At 41.9% G+C, this 20,794-nt stretch overlaps 1 long non-coding RNA gene across 3 annotated transcripts in view; it reads left to right on the top strand.

Annotated features, from left to right (window-relative positions):
- The window catches only part of LOC120396786, a 92,281-nt gene that overhangs the window by 48,270 nt on the left and 23,217 nt on the right, over window positions 1-20,794 (top strand). Inside the window, exon 4 of one of the 3 annotated variants that reach the window (XR_005593379.1) lies at window positions 2,858-2,921. The exons of the other annotated variants lie outside the window; for them this stretch is intronic. This is a non-coding gene — a long non-coding RNA (uncharacterized LOC120396786). Of the gene's footprint in view, window positions 1-2,857; window positions 2,922-20,794 lie in introns of those variants that run through there. 3 annotated transcript variants of the gene reach the window in all.

Here is a 20,794-nt window from a genome sequence, read left to right as displayed (position 1 = left end):
AGCTGTGTGCTGTTATGCAATGCAGAGCAGCATTAGGGTCCAGGGATGAAAAGTCCTAACCAGAAAGAGCTTGATGGCTCTGCATCCTATACCATTTTTTTTTTAAAGAGAGACAGTGGGCGAAATCTTGCAGTCCTAATCCAGTCAAATGTCTCGTTGAAGTCCTTGGAAGTTTTGACAGAGAAAAGACTGCAGGAGTTAGCCATGAATCAAAATTGCCTTCCTCATTCTCTTTTGAAAAATGTGGCAAACAGTGGCAAAATGAGCAAAAAGTCTACAGAAAAGTATTAATTACACCATCACAATGTATACTGGTGTGATCATCCGAGTGCACGTTACAATGGTATGGTAAATCCACACTAGCCAGACTGTTTCAACACACCCACCCATACCTCTCCTTGCCAGTCTTTCAGGCCCTATGGATTGTTGCATCTATCCCACAATTCCTGGCAATGATGCATAATGTCACTGATGTATGTTTGGTTTGTTCCAGGGGAATGCTTCAAAAGCTCCTATCCCGCCCCCAAGGAGTTTTGCATGCCTTATGAGGGGAAAGGCACTCTGTACCATCCTATGTGCTCACAGTATCAATGCAGTGTTCAGGGGTCGCCAGCCTCTCGCTCCTCCCAAAGCAGCTAGTACATTGACTGTGGTGCACAATATGATGGGTAACTCCATTGTACTTAGTGGGTGTGGATAGCTATAATAGAGGGCAGTACCTAGGCTTTTGGAACTATTATGCATTTGCACTGGTATAGATGATGCATGAGCCAGAATAGAATCCAGCTCCCTTTCTCAGAGCTGTGTTGACACTGCAGGGCAAATAGAAGCTAACTAGTGACAAAAATATTTTTTTACTACTTAAGTCATTATGTGACTGAATATACCCAGAGGAGATCTATTGAGTAAGAGAATACCATTCTTACTGTAGCTGCCTTTCCAAGAAGATTTGCACTTAATTATTATTTGCCTATGTTGTGTGCAGGCAGCACGCCTGCCGTGTAATGGTAGCTAGGGTTGTAGTTCTGATACAGGTGCTGTAGTAGGCCATTTCTTTTTTTCCAGAGTAGTCATGGCATGTCTGGCTCATGCTTTGTTGCACAAAGACTAAGAGGAAAGATTTGACTGCAGGAATGGTTACCCTCAAAGGTAAACAACCAACTCAAGAGGTGACAATCTGACATGACTACTGTTTAAACTAAACAAACATAACTCTATCGCTGTCATTTATATATATAGGCTGCATATTCTCTTATGCCAAGGACTATTGCTAAGATAGGATCAACCACAGCAGACTCTGTACCCCAAAAAGAAATCCAGTCCTAAAGCCCCCCCCCACGATATTTTTCACTTAAAGAGGCCTCAGCGCTAATGGCTGTGGGGAGAAGGACTTCCCTTTTTTCCCTGTGTCCCGTTGCTAGGTTTTGTGGCTTTGTGTTAATGGCCAGTGTGGGCAATACTTTAGCCTTGATCCATCTATGGCTGGAGCTAATTCTTCTGCTTTCTGTCTTTGAGATCAGTTCACCATAGGACCCTTTTGAAACCACTCACCTGGGGCCCAGGAGACCCTGTAGGAAGGCTTCAGGATGAAAAAATGTGGAGGCTTTCAAATCCTGATAGCTGGGGAAGGAAAGGGGTGTGCAGATAGACTAGTGATGGGGGCTCACGCACCCATAATGTATTTTTTTAAATTACTCTGTAAAACAAGTAATACATTTTGAGCTGCAGTAAACAACTGATTGTCCTTGAGTTCAGGGTACTTTGACTCAGGTGAGTTCTTCCCATGTTTGTGCATCTCACGCTGAGCATGGGAACTCTTGATTAAGCTCAGTGCAAAACTTGACAGGATCAGTATGGGACATATTAGGGTTCTGCAGAAATCTTTATTTTTAGTTCACCAGCATGGAGCTACTCCTAACCAGTCTCAGCCATGAAATTAACCTAAGTGATTTGTCAGTTCAACTCCCTCTGAAGTCAGTCAATGTCTTTCTAAAGACTTCAGTAGGAGTTGAGTTGGGCCATTCGGGTCTGTGGGCTCCCAGTGGCTAAGACAATAGAACAGTTACGCTTTAAAAGTTAGACTGTGACCATGAGAGCCCTCAGTGCCCATGGGCAGATGGCCCACTATACAGAAACTCGTATTAGGCCTGACACACTCTTCCCAACGCACTGTTGTCATAATAGGTATCTTGTAAAGTATCTTGTGTAAGCTAGTAATGCGCTGGTCAGGAATAACCTTGTGTGATGGATGTACGAATTGGGTACAAAGAGTTATATGTACATGCTGGAAATATGTTCTTATATATGTGTGTTGGAACCAGTGCATAAACTCAGCCTGCTAGACAAAGGAATATGGATTTGCCTGTCTGACCAGCTTGATTGCAGACAGAGGACAATGAAGGTACCTTTACATATAAGGTAAACAGAGCAAAGGACAATGGACTTTGGAGAAACATAAGGGGAGCAAAAAGACATTTATTATCTATGACTTACGGAACAAAGAGGATGGCATCCTCTGAGTCTGTGCAAATGATGGATGCTATATGTGAATTAGATCAACTTTTGAGTAGTTCTTAGGCAATTCTTTTCATGGCTGTTGATTATATTAAAAAAAAAATTAAACCAAGCAGGTATTTTTAAATTTAATGGAAGATGCCTGTAGTGCTAAACAGGTACCATTTACTAAATCTAAATAAACTAAATTGAGAGGTAGAGAGGGGAAGACCATACATGCACTATATTGATGCATAGCCACCATTTTCCACTGTGGCTCCCACACTCATTGTCCTGCTGGTTCTTTCTATTTCTGGAACCCCAGACAGCAGCAGTTGTTCATCACATCTCCTTCCATCCACAGCTATCCAGGAGACTGCAGCCTGTCCTTCCTGATGAAGACCATATCCCAGTTATCCACCCCGGTATAATGAGGTATAGCTCACACTTGTGTTCCTCATGCTGCATTACCAATAATTCAGTTTCAGGTGTAGTATTCAAGAGCTTGGAATCTTTAAAATGCTGCATGATTTTGGGACCCAGTTATCTGAGAGATTGCCTTTCTGTAGCTTGCCACAACAACTACGGTCCACTGGGGCATTTTAGGCATCTGAAGATAGCACTCAGCATTCTATAGTGAGCAATAGGACATTGTCAGCCGAAGCCTGTGGAACTTGTATGGCTTTCAGACCCTGAGTTTGAGCTTTGGATCCGGCTGCAAGGTTTCAGTCAGGATTTGGACTGAAAATTTCCCCTGTATTTGTTGTTGTTGGTGGTCATGGTGATGGTTTTTGTTCTGGTTCACTGGTTTCTCAGAAAAGCTATGATTTTATGAAGAGCAGGATAGTTTGAGTCAGTTTGGGGGGTTGTATAATTTTAATAATTGTTGTCCCAACACCCCACATACTTTTGCTATAAACATTATATGAGACAATTAAAGAAAATAAACCCAGGCCTCTATGAAGTGCTTTGGCTGCTTAGCTCTCTGTTAAGTGTTTGAAGTTAAATCTGGCAACTCTGCAATTGTCAAAACACACATCTGTGTTTACTGAGTATCCTACGTCTTGAGTGAAATTTATAAAAGGGCTCCCCTTCTTTCACGCAAGCTGCCAGGGATAATTTCGACACACACAGTCCCAGATGAAAGTGATGCTGATGAATAATTCTGCTAATAGTGCCTTTGGGGGTTGTCTAATTAAACAGAGTAGTTAAGCTCTCAGCTTCATGCAGTTCAAAGGTTACTCTTCATAGCCTCACTTATTCACAGCTCAATCATGACATTATATCTTTTTTTAATTTGTTGGTAGCATAATTATGAGGTTTTAGAATCGCCAAACTGCAAATTGAGGAAAAGCAGCAAACTCTGGTAAAAACTTGAATACAAAAGACTTTGCATGAGGTAAACACGGACAAGGCAACCCATTGGCTCATGGCATATTCAAAACACAACACACATTAAAATAATAGCTTGATATGGCCCACTGGAGTAAAGCCCATGAGAAAATGGAGTGTTTTAGCAGAAAGAGAGGATACATGATGGAACATGCAGCTGTGAGAGAGAATCACGCACCTCCATTTTGTAGTAAGGTCCGGGGAAAATAGCGAAGTCCTTCAAGCAACCAGAAGTACAGCTATCTCACAAGTGTATGCCCTAGAGTGTGTTGCTCCATTTATAATTTTATTATTTGAATAATATGGTTGAGTTGTGCAGTTGGCGCCTAGACACTGCAGTAAAATGTTTAATAATAATAATCATTAATTGCATGAGTTGGAACTTAAGTCAATCGGATTGTTCTCTTGGTCCTAGTCATTTTATACTTAATTCTTTTGTGCTAAAAAGAATTATTTTCCACCCCCAAGAGAAGTTTTCAGTATTTTTCAAGCAAGCTAATTACCACTCTAACTTATTTAGGTTTGTTGTAATGTGGATTAATTGCTTAGTTGACAAATAAAATATATTATCTTAATTTATTTTTTTTTGAATTTTTATTAAGAATTGGAAGTAGGCCAAAGTAGAGTCACTCGTGTTCAGAGTCTTTAGGTTGAGATAAATGGGACTCTGTGAACTACTTGATGTTTTCGTTTTGCAATCAAAAAAAGCCCCAACCAATAATATGGCATGTAGCTATGAACTGTAGTCTGTTTTCTGCATACTGCACCTTTAAGTTTCTAAGAATTCTCTGTCTGCTGGAGGTATCTACCATTTAATGTTCAGTTGATGCAACCTACTAGGGAGAAGAAATACAATGTACTCTCTTCTGAAGACTTCACTCTTATAACTTATCTTTCTTAGCATGGGCAGTGTTTGAACCCCTCCCTTCAGGGAGGCTAGCCCCCGCCCAAGGTGCCCTGCCCCTTCCACTCAAGGCCCCACCCTGCCCCACCATGGCCAGAGGAACCCCAGCTGAACCACCCCGAGGACTGGTCCCCTCCCTCCCGCCCCAGCTGCCTTGAGCTCTGGCCTGCCAGCCAGCCCACCCTAACCACACTGGCCAGCAGGCCTGAGCATCTGCCCAGGCCACCAGCCAGCCCAAGCCCTGAGCCCCAATGGCTTCAGGGGAGAGAAAGCAAGGGCGGGGTGTGTGGGTGGCCCTATGGCCTGGGTTAGGGGAGACTTAGCCTCCCCTGTCTATTATACCCATCGCCCATGTTTCTCAGACATTGTCTATTGAGTTCTATACTTGAGCTAAATAGGGATACTCAGAGCTTACTCCTGTGCTGCGCTCTTTAAGATAGCTTTGAGATGAATTTTCATGTAATGCTTATACCCTAAGGAATCTGGCTTTCTACTGCCTCTCACCTTGATCAAGTTCCTTATACCTGTGTGCGATGTTACCATTTTCATTCAGTAGCTTTTTACAACACCTTTGCAAAAGTGTAAACTATACAAGGAGAAAGGCAGCGGAGAGCCATGCCTACCAGATTATGGGAGGGGGTTGCAAAAATCCAAACCAAATGAACATTGTGGGGAAGCAAAGATGATTGAGGCAGATGGCAAAGGTGGACAGGACTTGCCTAAAAGAATTGTGGAATTCTTCAGGGCTTGTCTGAGGCTTTACTGCATCTCTGTTGCAGTTGCTTTTGGGCTTCATGCTTTACAAATCCCTAGCATGCTCTAGCCTGTAGCAGTTTGAGCCTGGTAAAATGTTATATTGTGTCATTAACTGCTAAAAATCCCCCTCGCCCTCCCAAATAAATACATCTGCATAACCAATCACCAAAGAGACTTTTCCAAGGTAGAAATTTGATCCTGTGGACATAAAGACCAGCCCTGATGAAAAATCCCGTGGAGTTTAATAGAGATGCTACCACAAAGATGCTATAGAAATTACTCTTACAAATCTAGAGAATTTAATAGAAAAATATAATTTCTATGGGTTTGTAACCACCGATAGAATTCAATAGTAGTGGTATATATTCTGTAGCATATGTCTAATAGGGAAATGTCTGGGCCAATCTTCTCTCTGATACACAGCGTCACCTCTTCAGATATTTTTCCCCTTCACTGTTGTGAGGATGGCTCTCGTTTCCAGTATTTAGAATGTATCTTAATGTGGTCCCTACTCTTATTTCCTAGTGATTGTGATTTTTTTTAATGGCCCTTTTTTCTGCCTGGTGTGCCGTTCTTGTTTTGCGTCTTTGAATGAGTGACGGGCTCCAAGAAATCCAGGAAGTTTGCCAACGTATACAGGCTAGGAGGGTGTCTCCAAAACAGAGGCCTTCCAGCAGAAACAGAAAGGTTGGCAAGTGTGGACTGGCAGTCCTGAGAAATACAGCCATTTGTTTATTCAAACCACAAGCACAGTGCAACCAAAATGTAATAGGAAGAGAGCCTGAGACATAAGCTCTTGTATTAGAGGCCTGGTATGAGGCAGGACCTGCTTACAGAATCTGGCTGATATTGCAGAAATACACATTCCTAAGAAGTGCTAGTCACGCAAACACATCCTGATATTAAGTGGTACCAGAACCTCCCAATATTAAGGATTGTACAAATACATTTCCTGAGGATAACAGGAACACACTGACCCCTCCTAAAAGATAAGGTCAGGATGACCGTACGTAATAGGGATGTTTTGATTGAACCAACATGTACAAGGTAATGGGTGATAGTTACTGCCCCCTGATGTGGCTAGTTATCTCAGAGGGGCAGTTCTAACTTGCTTCTATTGGGGTATAAAGATGTATCTCAAAGGGAGTATTTATATCTGGCCTGAGGAGGAACGGAAAGTCTCACTGCTCACTGAGCTGGTCCATTGTTATGGACACGCATGTATTAGTGGTCTGGTGGAGTCTGCAGGATAATAGTACTGTGCTTCATTGACAATAAACCTGGCTGGTTGCCTTTGTCCCTGAATGGTTCTTGTGGTCATTGGGCGGTTTGCTCCAGGTCTGCTGTGCCAGCTGTCTGCGCAGGGCTGAGGTGGCAGACGGAACACACACACATGCATCCAAACATCTAACCACACTGGTGACCCATGACCACTGATCAGGTAAGTAAGTGAGCTGTCCTCTGTAGGAATCATGATCTAACATGGCAGAAAACCACAAGCTAGGGAACTCCCTCATCCCCTCCCTGCAAATCCCCAAAGATAGAATAGAAAATAAAAACAGAATATAACATTGAAAACAGCTGTAAAAATTTTACAAAAAAGAGATGTGCCATCCCTTGTTATAAATACTTGTGGTCAACAGCAGGCTTCAGGTAGCTCCCCTGTGCCTGAAGAATGGGATAGAAATGGAAAAAGGTGGTCCTAGCAAAATTAAAAGATAAAATGGGGTCCACTGCATTGCAACCACCACCATATAATTAAATCCACGTTCTGGTAAAACCTAAACTGGGACCTAGACTGGTGGCTGTCAGAATGGGACGAGTAAGTACACAGAAGGAAATGAAGGGGAAAATGGAACAGTTCAGAAAGCACATCAGGAGACAGGAGCTGCGACTCAATTGCAGGGGAGTGAATAAAAAAAAACTTCAAAGTGAAAAACCACAATTGAGCAGGTTAACACCTAGAATTGGTGCATTAGCAGATGGAATTGCCCAAAAACAGTTAACTAAAGCATGTAAGAGCACTCCCACAATCCATTTGGCATGCAAACAAAAGCAACAGATACTGAGGGAACAAATTCAGGTTTTGCAAGAGCAGGTAATGACCCGCACTTTCCTTTCAAAGCCAGGATAAAAACCAGGAGTGCAGGTTCCCAACTGCTTTAACTCCTGGAGCCACACTCCTTGCTGGCTAAAAATATAACCACCTTTCTCAAATATTTTTACATACTGGCTAAGTTTTCTTTTATACCCTTTCTCAGTTTGCTAAACTTGCTGCTGCTGCCTGTATCTTAAGATAACTTTACAGAGTTAATCTCTCTTGGCTCAGATCTTGCTACCTTCCTAGGTTAGTCTTCACCCCCCTTTCTCCGCCTTTCCTCACTTCATCTCTCTCTCTCTCTCTCTCTCTCTCTCTCCCTGTGTGTTTTAAAAGTTATGGCCTCAGGTCACAGGTGTTTAGCAGACAATGGCTCACTCTTGAGGGCACAGATTCAAAAGGCTGGTTTTTTGTGTAACCAAAGGTGGGGAATTTGCAATCATCTTCCCCCTAGATAGTCTCCAGGAAACCCACTCCTTTCATTCCAAAAGTCCATTCTTGTCTGGCACATGGTTCAATATAGTCCTTGGAATAGCCAGATCTCATATCTGTCACATCTCTCCCTTTGAGAGGTTACATACAGTCCTATTCCCCCAGTAATATATAAACAATTCATTTAATACAATGGACTCCAGAGATACTTGCACTTAATTCAGTATGGCCTCACGGTCTGGATGTTGCAAAGGCCAAAAATATAACTGAATTCAAAAAAAGAATTAGATAAGTTAGGTCCATCAATGGCTATTAGCCAAGAGGGTCAGGGATGCAACCCCATGCGCTGGATATCCCTAAACCTCTGACTGCTAGAAGCTGGAACTGGATGATGGGATGGATCACGATAAATTGCTCTCTTCTATTTCTTTCCCTCTGAAGCATCTGGCACTGGTCGCTGATGGAATACAGGATACTGGGCTAGATGGGCCATAAGAATGGCCATATTGGATTAGACTAATATCCATATTCCCTAGTGTCCACTTACAGCATTTGCCCATGTTTACCAAACACTGCTACCTTTATCTACCATCTTTTCCCCTTATTCTCTGGATAGAGTTTAAGGCCAGATGGAGCCACTAGATCACCTCATCTTACATCCTGTATGTCACAGGTCACCAACGCCACCTAGCACTTGCACACCAACAAACCCAACAATGGAAGTAGGGCCAAAGTAAATGAGACCCTCAGAAGACTAGATTATGATGTGAAATAGGCAGAGAATAGGAAGGACTGTGGCCTGAGTCCCCTGCAGTGAAAGGGAAATGATTAAGTGGGAGAGACCCAGATAATCCTGGCAAGTGACCCGCACTCTCACATTGCAGAGGAAGGTGGAAAAAAAGCCCAGGTCGCTGCCAATCTGACCTGGAGGAAAATTCCTTCCCAATTCGATATATGGAGATCAGTTAGACCTTCAGCATGTAAGCAAAAACCAGCCAGTCAAGCACCTGAGAGCGAGAGAGTGCTCAGCACCGCCTCACTGCCCTTGTCCACCCTATCCAGTGTCCCATTTCCAGCCATGGCCATTCCTGGTGCTTCAGAGTAAGGAGATGAAAGAATCTCCCACAATATACTGGGGAGAGAAAAATCCCTTTCCAACCCCTGCCTGTGGCTGGCTGAAACCTTGAAGCATGAGCGTGAGGAACATAAACTGGAATTGGGTCCCAGAGCTATGGAGCCCTGCCCACCATCATCACAAAGCAACTGCTTTACACAATTGCACTCATAAATTTGTCCAGCTCTCTTTTAAAACTAATTCAGTTCTTTGCCCATAGAACTCCTGATGGGAGGCTGCTCCAGAATCTTGTCCCTCTGATGGTTTGGAAAATAAAAGGTTTCTGCCTGAATTTGTTCATAGATAATTTATATCGATATGTTTTTGTGCCAACATTGTCCTTTAGTTTAAATAGCTCTTCACCCACTCTGGTATTTTCCTCTTTGATGTATTAAAAGAGAGAAATCATATCCCCTCTCGGCCTTCTTTTTGCAAGACTACACAAGCCAAGTTCTTCCAGTCTCCTCTCAACCTAGTAGCTCTTTTCTGCACCTGTTCCAGTTTAAATTCATCTGTCTTGAACATGGGTGACCAGAATTGTACACAGTATTCCAAATGATGTCTAACCAATGCCTTGTACAATGGCATTAATATTTCTCCATCTTCACAGGAAATTCCTCACCTAATACAAGCTAGGATAGAATTTGCCTTTTGCGTAGCTGCATCATATTGATGGCTTATAATCATCCTGTGATCAACCCACACACCCAGGTCTCTCTCCTTCTGTGTTGCTTCCAACTGATGAACCCTTAGCTTCTAGCAGAAATTCTTGTTATTAGATCCTAATTGCTTGACCTTGAGCTATGTACTATTGACATCCCATTTCTGTCACTCCTGTCTTCAAGTTCATCCAGATCTTCCTATATACTGTTCTGATCCTCCTCTGTATTGTCAATGCCTCCCAAATTTGTAGTGTCAGCAAATTTCATCAGCGTCCTCTTACTTTTTGTGCCAACGTCATTTAATAAAAATATTGAATACGATTGGTTCCAAGACTGATCCTTGAGGAACTCCACTAATAACCTCTTTCCAGTCCGATAATTCACCTTTCAGCACAACCCTTTGCATTCTCCCCTTTAGCAAATTACTTATTCCTCTTATGATGCCTGCACTGATCCCCATCTTCCCTAATTTAACTAATAATGTCCCATGTTGTAACATGTCGAATACTTTACTGAAGTCCAAATATATTAGATCTATTGTACTTCGCTTGTCTAAAAAATCAGTTATTTTCTCAAAGAAGGAAATCAGGTTAGTCTGGCATGATCTACCTTTAGTAAGCCCATGTTGCATTACATCTCCATTACCATTTACCTCGACAAATTTAATTATTCTTCCCTTCACAATTTGCTCTAAAACATTGCGTACTACAAAGGACAGATTTACAGGTCTACAGTTGCCCAGATCAGTATTTTCCCTTTCTGAAATATAGGTACAACATTAGTTACACTCCAGTCATATGGCACTACCACTGAATAGATAGATCTATTAAAAATTCTTACTACTGGACTAGCAATCTCATGTGGCAGTTCTTTTGGTATTCTGGGATTGAAGTTATCTGGGCTCCCTGATGTGAGCGCATTAAGCTCTTTAATTTTTTTCTTCCACCTCAGATGTGGTAATTTCCATTTCTAGACACTCAGTTCCATCAGCCCTACTGCCTTCATGCCCATGTTCCGTATTTTCATAATTACTGAAAACTGGGGCAAAGTATCTATTCAGGTTTGGGGCCAACAAGGAGGGCCATACCTAGATTATCTTCAGTATCCTTCCCATCCACACTGCTTACCAGTCCAACCTCATCCTTCCTTATTCTCTATTTATATAAATACAAAAATCTTAATATTTTGTTTTTCTTGGCAAGAGTTAATTCAGCTTGACTTTTAGCAACTCTCACTTTATTCTTACATTTTCTAACCTCCACATTGTAGCTTTCTTTGCTGATCAACCACTTTTCCTCATTCCCTGTAGGCTCTCTGCTTACTCTTAATAACCTTTTTGAGATGGTTATTCATTCAGCTGGGTTTGGAGCCTTTCCCTCCAAGTTTTTTTGCTTTTTCTTGGGATGCAAATTTCAGGTAGTTGTATATAATTTGATATGAAGAAATTCTAAGCCTCCTCCATATAAGCCCTTGAGCTCTTCAGTCCAGCTGACTTCATTAAGAGAATTAGTTTATTTCCCAAAGCCTGCCCTTTTGAGAAGGAGGAGGAAGACGGAAAAAACAACAACAACAAATGGTCGGGCTCAACGGGTAGTAATCAATGGTTCCATGTCTAGTTGGCAGCCGGTATCAAGTGGAGTGCCCCAAGGATCGGTGCTGGGGCCGGTTTTGTTCAATATCTTCATTAACGATCTGGAGGATGGTGTGGACTGCACCCTTAGCAAGTTTGCAGATGACACTAAACTGGGAGGAGTGGTTGATACGCTGGAGGGTAGGGATAGGATACAGAGGGACCTAGACAAATTAGAGGATTGGGCCAAAAGAAATATGATGAGGTTCAACAAGGACAAGTGCAGAGTCCTGCACTTAGGACGGAAGAATCCCATGCACTGCTACAGACTAGGGACCGAATGGCTGGGCAGCAGTTCTGCAGAAAAGGACTTAGGGGTTACGGTGGATGAAAAGCTGAATATGAGTCAACAGTGTGCCCTTGTTGCCAAGAAGGCTAATGGCATTTTGGGTTGTATAAGTAGGGGCATTTCCAGCAGATCGAGGGATGTGATCATTCCCCTCTATTCAGCACTGGTGAGGCCTCATTTGGAGTACTGTGTCCAGTTTTGGGCCCCACACTACAAGAAGGATGTGGATAAATTGGAGAGAGTCCAGCGGAGGGCAACAAAATTGATTAGGGGGCTGGAGCACATGACTTATGAGGAGAGGCTGAGGGAACTGGGATTGTTTAGTCTGCAGAAGAGAAGAATGAGGGGGGATTTGATAGCTGCTTTCAACTACCTGAAAGGGGGTTCCAAAGAGGATGGATCTAGACTGTTCTCAGTGGTAGAAGATGACAGAACAAAGAGTAACGGTCTCAAGTTGCAGAGTGGGAGGTTTAGGTTGGACATTAGGAAAAACTTTTTCACTAGTAGGGTGGTGAAGAACTGGAATGGGTTACCTAGGGAGGTGGTGGAATCTCCTTCCTTAGAGGTTTTTAAGGTCAGGCTTGACAAAGCCATGGCTGGGATGATTTAGTTGGGTTTGGTCCTGCTTTGAGCAGGGGGGTGGACTAGATGACCTCCTGAGGTCCCTTCCAACCCAGAGATTCTATGATTCTATGGAAAAAAACCCATAGCTGACGACCTGGTTTTGAGTATCATTCCTTTTAATTTAAACTAAATCAGCTTGTCATCACTCGCCCCACGGTTATTTTGTATGACCAACTCTTCTATGATGTCCTCACGACTTGCTATTTTAGACTTTGGTTTTAGTATTCCCCGCTAGTTGGTGCAGTGACAATTTGGATGAAGAAAGCTGTCATCTATGCCATCCAGGAATAACTGGGACCTACCAGTAGTAGTAGCATTTATTCTCCAATCTATGTCTGGGAAGTTAAAGTCTCCCATTATGGCAGAATTCTCTACAGTATTTCCCTCTCTAATATTAGAGATCACTATCCATATACTTAGAAAAGAACAGCAGTGACTCTGGTAACAACTGGTAAATACTGACACTTCAATGTACTAGTGTATTGTTATATGTACCAAGTGATAGGCCTTTCACCTTTTCCCTTGCTAATCCTGTACCCGTTCCTTTCTGCTTTATACCCTAATAAATCTTGTGGTTCTTGTCATCTAATTTTCAGGCCAAATTTTCCTTTCTAAATTTTATCCCATTGCTCCTAGCTCTATCCTATTTATTTTGCTTAAGTCCTCCTCCAGATATTTGTTGTCTTACCGTATGAATTTTCCTCTTAGTCATCATCATGTAGAGTATGCATACTCTATCTATCTCTTATTCTTTTCTCCTAAGCGATCCCACCCACCTGCTGAACTATTCTGGATGGCCCTCCTGGTTTAATGTCTTGGCAAAACGTAGTATCCAAGTACCGCAGTGATTGGTGCTGTAGCATTCACTATGTAATAATGGCCTTACTTGGTAATGAGGTTTCTAGAATTGTATGCATCATTGCAGGTGCTATTTACCATTTTTACACAATTAATAACTATTTCCTAACGCAGAAAAACCCTCAGCTGAAACCACCAAGATTTTAACCTCATTTTACCTAGTCTTGAGTTTTTCTCATGATTTAAAGTGATCAGTAAATCCATTTCTGACTCCCACGGAGTGGGAGTGAGATCTCAAGAAATTCTTCCTAGATTCACTCAAAACTTGGTCCAGGTTTGCTTGGTAGGTTCACAAACCATGGTGAACTCAGTAATGTAGTCAATGGTAAATGCAGTTAAACTGAGTTTACTCACTTTGCATTTGGGGAATATGGAGTTTAGTTTGTTCGCTACTTTTTTCTTTTTTTTTTACCACTAGACCACTGGGTGAGCTTGAGTTGTTGGGGTTACGAAAGTTTCATACAGTTCTCCACAGACCAGGCAGTACACACTTTTATGGGTGAATGTACACCGAAAGGAAGCAGAGTCATTTCATAATTGCAAGGGGAATGCATTACAAACATGTACCAACCTCAGGAATGCTGTACCTATTTTACAACATGGAAAATTATGATTCAATAAATTGGCACATTAAAAAGTATTTTTTTTTCTCCTCCATAAAATTTTGTAAGTTTTATGCAACCGTTGCTCTTCTTTTGGACTTCCCCTTTGGTGTCGTGTTGAGGGCAAAGCTGAGATTAATTGTTCAAGGACAAAATCAAAAAGGGGATGAATGTTCAAGGGTGGTGCTACAAAGTGAATAATAATTTGAGCTATTGGACTGTGAGAAACAGGAGTGCCCTGTAAGACCAAGCATGGGTTTTGGAGGTAGGAGGTCATGAGTGTCATGCTGTCTGGTATTGGACACAGCTAAGAGCGTCAATCTTCGGTCAGACTGCCAGGAAACAGGGCATGTGCCCCAAACTGATGTTATATTCTCTCATAAGGTTTCACCAAGCCAGTAACAAATGTGTGCTTCCAAAACTACACTAGCTAGTGTGAAGCCACAGGCAGTTCCTCTAGCCCCTCATGTACCACCCAGACAAACTAGTCTTCTGTGATAAATGATTATTAAAACCAACAATCATGTATATTAAGTTCTTCCTGTTCCAAAGAACAAGACAAATGCCCGTGGTCAAAATATACTATAAATCTTACCCCAAAATCATGCTGGTAGCCAATCCTTTAGTAACTAAAAATGAAAGGTTTATTAATATAAAAAGGAAGTGTTATTAAGAGGTTAAAATGAATCCTATACATTACAGTCGATTTCAGAATTTGTAGATCAGGATAATATGTTAAATCTGCTAGTTTGTAATAAGTCTCTCTAGTTCATCCCAAATATTGGGGTCCTCAGTCCATTGTTCAAAGCTCTCCTTTGTTCGAAATCATAATCCAGAGATCTGAAGCAGGAAAGAGGCAAGGGAATGATGTCACACTTTCTAATTTATATTCCCCCAGTCCATGTGCATGGAAAGTTACTGTTTCAAACATGCAGTCAGGGATCACATGTTCTATGTGCCTTGCTGAGTCATGAGCATCCATTGTCTACATGTTCTCTGAGGGGTCCTTGGGAGGGGCCCACTGGGAGAGCTGATTCTCCTTAATGGCCCTTCAACGACAGTTGGCTGGTCTGGATGTAAATCTGTTTTGTGGGTGTTACCCAGGAACACAGTATGTTTGAGATACAAACATATAGCAAAGATTCATAACTTCATACATGACAATAATACACACACATAAATAGGACAATGTTCAACAGATCACAACTTTTCCAGTGATACCTTACAAGGTATACTTTGCATAAGATTTATCACAATTGTATATCAGTGGTAGCAGCAGCAAAATATATAGTCATTTTCTTTCTAAACAGCGTCACACTGAGTTCTAACCTTGGCTCTGCCAGGCAATCACTGTGTGGTGGTGGTGGTGGTAAGTCTGTCTATCTTTAGTCTCCCTATCTATAAAATGGGGCTAATTTACACCTACCCACCCCCTTCATATTGTATGTTAGGAAAATTAGCCAGTTAATGTCCGACAAACTTCTGTACATATAGCCAAAGGATTTTTAAGCTAGTTTTAGGCTCCTAAATCCTGATTTAGGTACCTAAATAAGTGTTGTGACTTTGAAAGGTGTTGAGCACTCAGCAGCAATCAGTCAATTACTATGGAAATACTATCCTGAAATGAGTAGCTGCATTTACTCACAAGGATTCTGGATGTAACCCATAAAGTCTTTCCATTCCTGGCTTTTTGTTTTGTTTTGTTTTAATGTACCACCTTACTAGTGCCTTAATGTTGTTTTGCATCTAATTTCCTAAGTTCTTTAAAAGAAAAAAGTTGGGGGGAGTAGGGAATAAACAGGGAAAAAATGTCAACTGCATGAATGTTTCAGCTACCATAAGTTTTAAACTTTTAAGCTTTTTTAAGTCCTTTAGGTGGAGTAAGTTAAGACATTAAGGCATAATAAGTGCTTAAAATGTAGGGTTAATATAGGGGCTTCAGCGGATTGGCCAGGGGGTGGAATGCTTGTATTTTAGTAATACCGGTCAGGTAAAGCTGCTCAACCCTCTTATAAAGGTACATACTTCCCAAGCTGTACATATAAGCAGCTGTTCCATGCATATAAGTGTGAAACTCTAGGCAATGATTATCTACTGAGCATAGTTCTATATATAATAATGAAATGGTCAGAACTTGATTAAATACTTTTCCCCCCTGAGGACCAGTCCTATGTCGAGTTTAAAGTATTAGCTGTTTTTGCTGAAAAAATATCTAGAAAAAACATGGATAAGATTTATTTTTAATTTGGGAGGTGACTGTGTTTTGTTTTGTTTTTTCCCCCATCCCCACTGAAATCTAGTGAGCTTTTGCTTGAACTTGTCACAAGTAGAGTATTCAGCTCTGGGTAGAGACTAAGCATGGAAAATGTAATCTCCCGGGGGGGAATTTTGGAGAATCTTAAGGGAATCTGGAAAACAGACAAGGCTGAGCTCTAACATGGCTGTAAGGTTCTGTAAATTGAGAGAAGGATAACTTTTTAAAGAATGGAAAATGCACTGAATGAATAATCTCTCAATTTAGCGATGGAGCAAGGGATCCACCCATGCCACCTGCAATTGGCAGCCAGGAGAGCTAGCTGATCATACTGTGAGGAGGGGAGTATGCTGTACTACATAGGGTTTCACAGATAACTCCCCTGCCCAGTGCAATAGGAGCTGCCCAGGAGGATTTGAGAGGAAGGATGGTCCAGTGATTAGGGCCCTACCCTGAGAGTTCAGTTCCTTGTGCCACCTGTCTGACCTTGGGCAAATTACTTAGTCTCCTGTGTATTAGCTCCCATCTGCAACAGGACTTTTCTACCTCAAGGGAGAGTTGTAAAGATAAATATATTACAGATAGAGGTGCTAGGATGTTAAGGTAGTGGGGGCCATAGATATAAGTACCGTAGATAGCAGGAATCTTTGAGACACAGATGCTCCTTCTGGATAGTCTGTCTGTGCATCACCCCTGACTCAGGGTTCTGCCTCAAAGCACGGTCTAGCCCTGGATATTTCATCATACATGTAATTCAAAGTGGGGTTTTTGCATTTCATATTTCACAGAACTTGTGGCAAAAACAAATCCTTTCTTGTTCCAGGGATACTAATAATGACTATGAATGACGAAAAGCTGTTTCCAAGCAGTTACTTTTTCAGCTGTTAATTTCCTCTCTCTCGATATAATATTTTTAGAGAGCGATTTCAAGCAGATTCCAAGAAGTGAAGCAATGCAGGATAAATGACTGAGTTTTGGACTATAGATGCATTTTTTTTTATTTAGGAATTCTTGAGCAGATGAAGTAACGGACTGAAAATATTTCACTGTGGTTTCTGCCTAAGGAACTTGCACTTTGAAGGAGCTGTAGTGTTGGAACATGCTACCAACTCACATTTTTCCTTTAATCCATATAATAAACTGTTCCACCAAAATATTCCATTCTTTGGTTTAAAAAGTAAATAAATTAAGCAGCTAGGAAAAATACAGGGCTATGTCCACAACTGGTGTAAGTCTGTGTAGCCTCACTGAGATCAATACAATGACACAGATGTACTCCAGCTGAGGATTTAGCTCTATGGTCTTTCTTCCAACTACTAAAATGGAGTAATATGTCAAGAATTATTTATTGATGGGGCTTCAGCTAGACTAAGTGCAAATGCAGCATAAATCATTTGTTCACCAAGATCCAGTGAGCAATATTGTGTTTCTCCAAGGTTTAAACTCATTTTATGTTGGTGGATTGTGGCTGGTGAGGAAGTGAATCTTCCAGTTGGAAGGTAGAGTCCGTGCTCTTAAATATTTTCCATTTTTTCCCCTCAAAAAATGCTTCAAGTAAGATTAGTGTGACTTATAATAAATGACTAAAACTTGTGTGGAGTATCCCCTAGGAATGGCCTTTTGTTTGATCTGTGGGTACCAGAACTCCTGAGCTTCATAGTTCTCTTATCTAGACAACACACTTCAGGCAAAATTCTGCTGCCCTAACCATGGGGCTGCTCTTGACTTCAATGTTTTGCTCTTGAATCTCCTGTTGTTGTGAGCAAGAGATGACCTGTGATACAGGAGCTTTCAGAAATGTAGTGTTACTGTCAGGGGCGGCTCCAGGCCCCAGCATGCCAAGAGCGTGCTTGGGGCGGCAAGCTGCGGGGGGTGCTCTACCGGTCGCTGCGAGGGCGGCAGGCAGGCTGCCTTCGGCGGCTTGCCTGCGGAGGTTCCGCTGATGCCGCGGCTTCGGAGGACCTCCCGCAGTCTGCCGAAGCCGCGGGACCAGCGGACCCTCCGCGGGCAAGCCACCGAAGGCAGCCTGCCTGCTGTGCTTGGGGCGGCAAAATGCCTAGAGCCGCCCCTGCTTACTGTACCTCTAAGGTTTTGGAACATTCTGTGGGACAGGGTTTAAAAGATGTGTTTGACAGTAGCCATTGCAGCTGAAATTAGAGATGGAATCCAACAATGAAGTGAGGCTGGATGTAGCTGGTGAATAAGAATCTGCTTTATTAATTCACTTCATTTTTGCGACTTTGTTTTCTTATGTCTCTCAACCAGTTCACTGAAAAAGCGTGATGGGTTAATTTGAATCTGGAGACATAACAAAAGTATGCGCCTGAAGGATCTAAGACCTAAGCAGTGTGGATGGGAACAGACCCGTGGAGAAAAGTAGTGATGGAACAGTATGAAGGGGGGCAAAGCAATTCAGATGGGAAAGAATAGCCTTGTTTTCTGATGATCACTTACCTCTTCTCTGCAACAGATCTGTGTGGCCAAAATAACTTTTGGAAAAAGAGGAAATGGGATTGCAATACTACTTTTATGTAGTTAAAGTTGCAAAAAGTGAATCCCTAAACTCACACTGGATAATCTAGGGCAATAAGGGCAATAAGAAAACCTGGTAATGGGCCAGTCAAACAATGGTAGCATGGTCTGTGTTGAGGCTGGTGGGTGTCAAAGAAGGAAACGGTATCTGTGCATCTGGCTGGGTTCCATGGAGTTGGGACGTTGTCCTGGTTTTTGAGAATCTACCCACTTCACACCCCCACTGGTACAACATACAAGCAATGGACTGTGCCATCTTCATAGTTCTTTCAGAGTTTTTGCATTAACTTTTTCCCCTGTGTGCATTTCTGAGCAAGAGGTGAGCATCTATTAATTGCATGGAGTGAAGACCAACAGAGACCATCTTCTGTTATTTTTTTTTCACCTTTTGTTCCCTTCTTTCAGTGAATTAATCTATACAGTATGTTTCCTTCATTAATAAAACAGGACAGAGACTTGAACACCTGATTCTAAGTAATTGCTAAACATCAAACCCACTGATCCTGAAGGCTGGTTAAACAATATTCCTAAGCAGACTTCATTATGAAGCTGAGAATACATTAGCAATTTACACTGAAAGATTGACTTTTATAGCTTTTGTAAAGAAGGCTATGAATCTTTCACTTTGATCAGTTATTTGTGATTCTTTCTGTGGCTTGCTTCCTAAAGTTGAGAAAAGGCAAGTGTTGTTGCTATGTGGACACTCTCTAAGCTATTGAATCTGCAGTATTTGATATAGTATATACAAATAAATAGTTGGAGTGGAAAAAATATGGACTGTGTGAACTGAATCCAAATAAATCTGTGGGGGTTCATGCCCTGTAGATTCTGTGACAAATTCCGTGAAACTCCATTGAACTCTATGGGCCTGATTCGCCTTTTACTTACACCAGTCTACATCAGAAGTGACTCCACTGAAGCCAATTGAGTTGCTCTGGTGTAACACCAGTGCAAGGGGAATCAGGACTGGTAAGTGTATGTCAGAACAGAACTTGGCACCCTGAGTCTATTCAATTCTACTTCCTCCATATTGGTGCTAATAGTTATACAACTGCCACAGTAGTTATAGTTCTTGCTTTAAAGTTCATTAAGTACATGCCTGTAAAGTGCATTGAATTTCAAACCAGGCTTGATTCATACCTCACAATAGGAACATAACTCCATCCTCAGAGAGTAGATTTTTCTATGGCACTTCTGACAGTACATGTAGGGGAGAGAAAATGGAATGGGAAGGTGTGCAGTACCAGTAGCTTGTGTCAATTAAATATTCAGTACCTTTTATTTCACTTGTGTCAGTGATTTCCTCAGCCAGGCTTCAGTGGTTTCAAAAGTGCAAACCTGCTGCTTTCTTCCCCATTTGCAGAGCCACTGGGACCTGAACTCGGCTTGCTCTATGAGTTAGCAGCTGTTTAAATCAGAGAAGGCATGTGGTTGATTGAATCGCCTGTCATATTGATTTATGGAGCTTAAAGGTCATTTTGTTTCTGACTTGTAAGTGATTTTCTTAGAATAAAAAATGTTAAAGAAGAAATTACAGGTTTCCTTTTTAATATGGCTTTATTCATTATTTTAACCCTTTTAAAAAAAAAATTTAACAGTCCAGTGGAGAAGACCATTGTATCAATATAGCATCCAGCAGCACCAAAGGGTTGGTTGCTGTTGACAAAATCTTTATAATGCTTTGGATGAAAGGATGATATTAATGGCCTCTGGCTTAGTGATAAATCCACTACCACATCCCCTGACTGAGTTTTAAAAAAAAAAGTGCTTTGCAGCAGCAACTGTGCCTTCCGGTAGGCCAGATTCTGCCATCCATACATCTATTTAGGTTCTTTTATCATCTTTCATTTACTTAGTATCTGAATCCCTGGTTTCAGAGGTGCCGAGTTTCTGATTTGCTGGGGGTGCTTGACTCCTGCTCCACCTCATCCCCCAAGGCTCCACCCATGCCCTGTGGCTTCCCTCCTCCATTCTGCCCCTTCCCCCAGCTGTACCCCTCCTTCCTTCACCCCTGCCTCCCCAGCACCTCTTGCACTTCGCTGAACAGCTGATCCTCAGCGGGTAGATGGAGCTGGGGGGAGGGGGTGGAGCTGATCTGTGGGACCCATTGGTGGGTGCTGAGCACCCACTATATTTTTTTCTGTGGGTGCTCCA

The sequence above is a fragment of the Mauremys reevesii genome, linkage group 2 (assembly GCF_016161935.1).
Source record: "Mauremys reevesii isolate NIE-2019 linkage group 2, ASM1616193v1, whole genome shotgun sequence".
Lineage (NCBI taxonomy): Eukaryota > Metazoa > Chordata > Testudines > Geoemydidae > Mauremys > Mauremys reevesii.
Note: the sequence above shows the minus strand (reverse complement) of the source record. Positions and strands in the feature narration are given on the sequence as shown.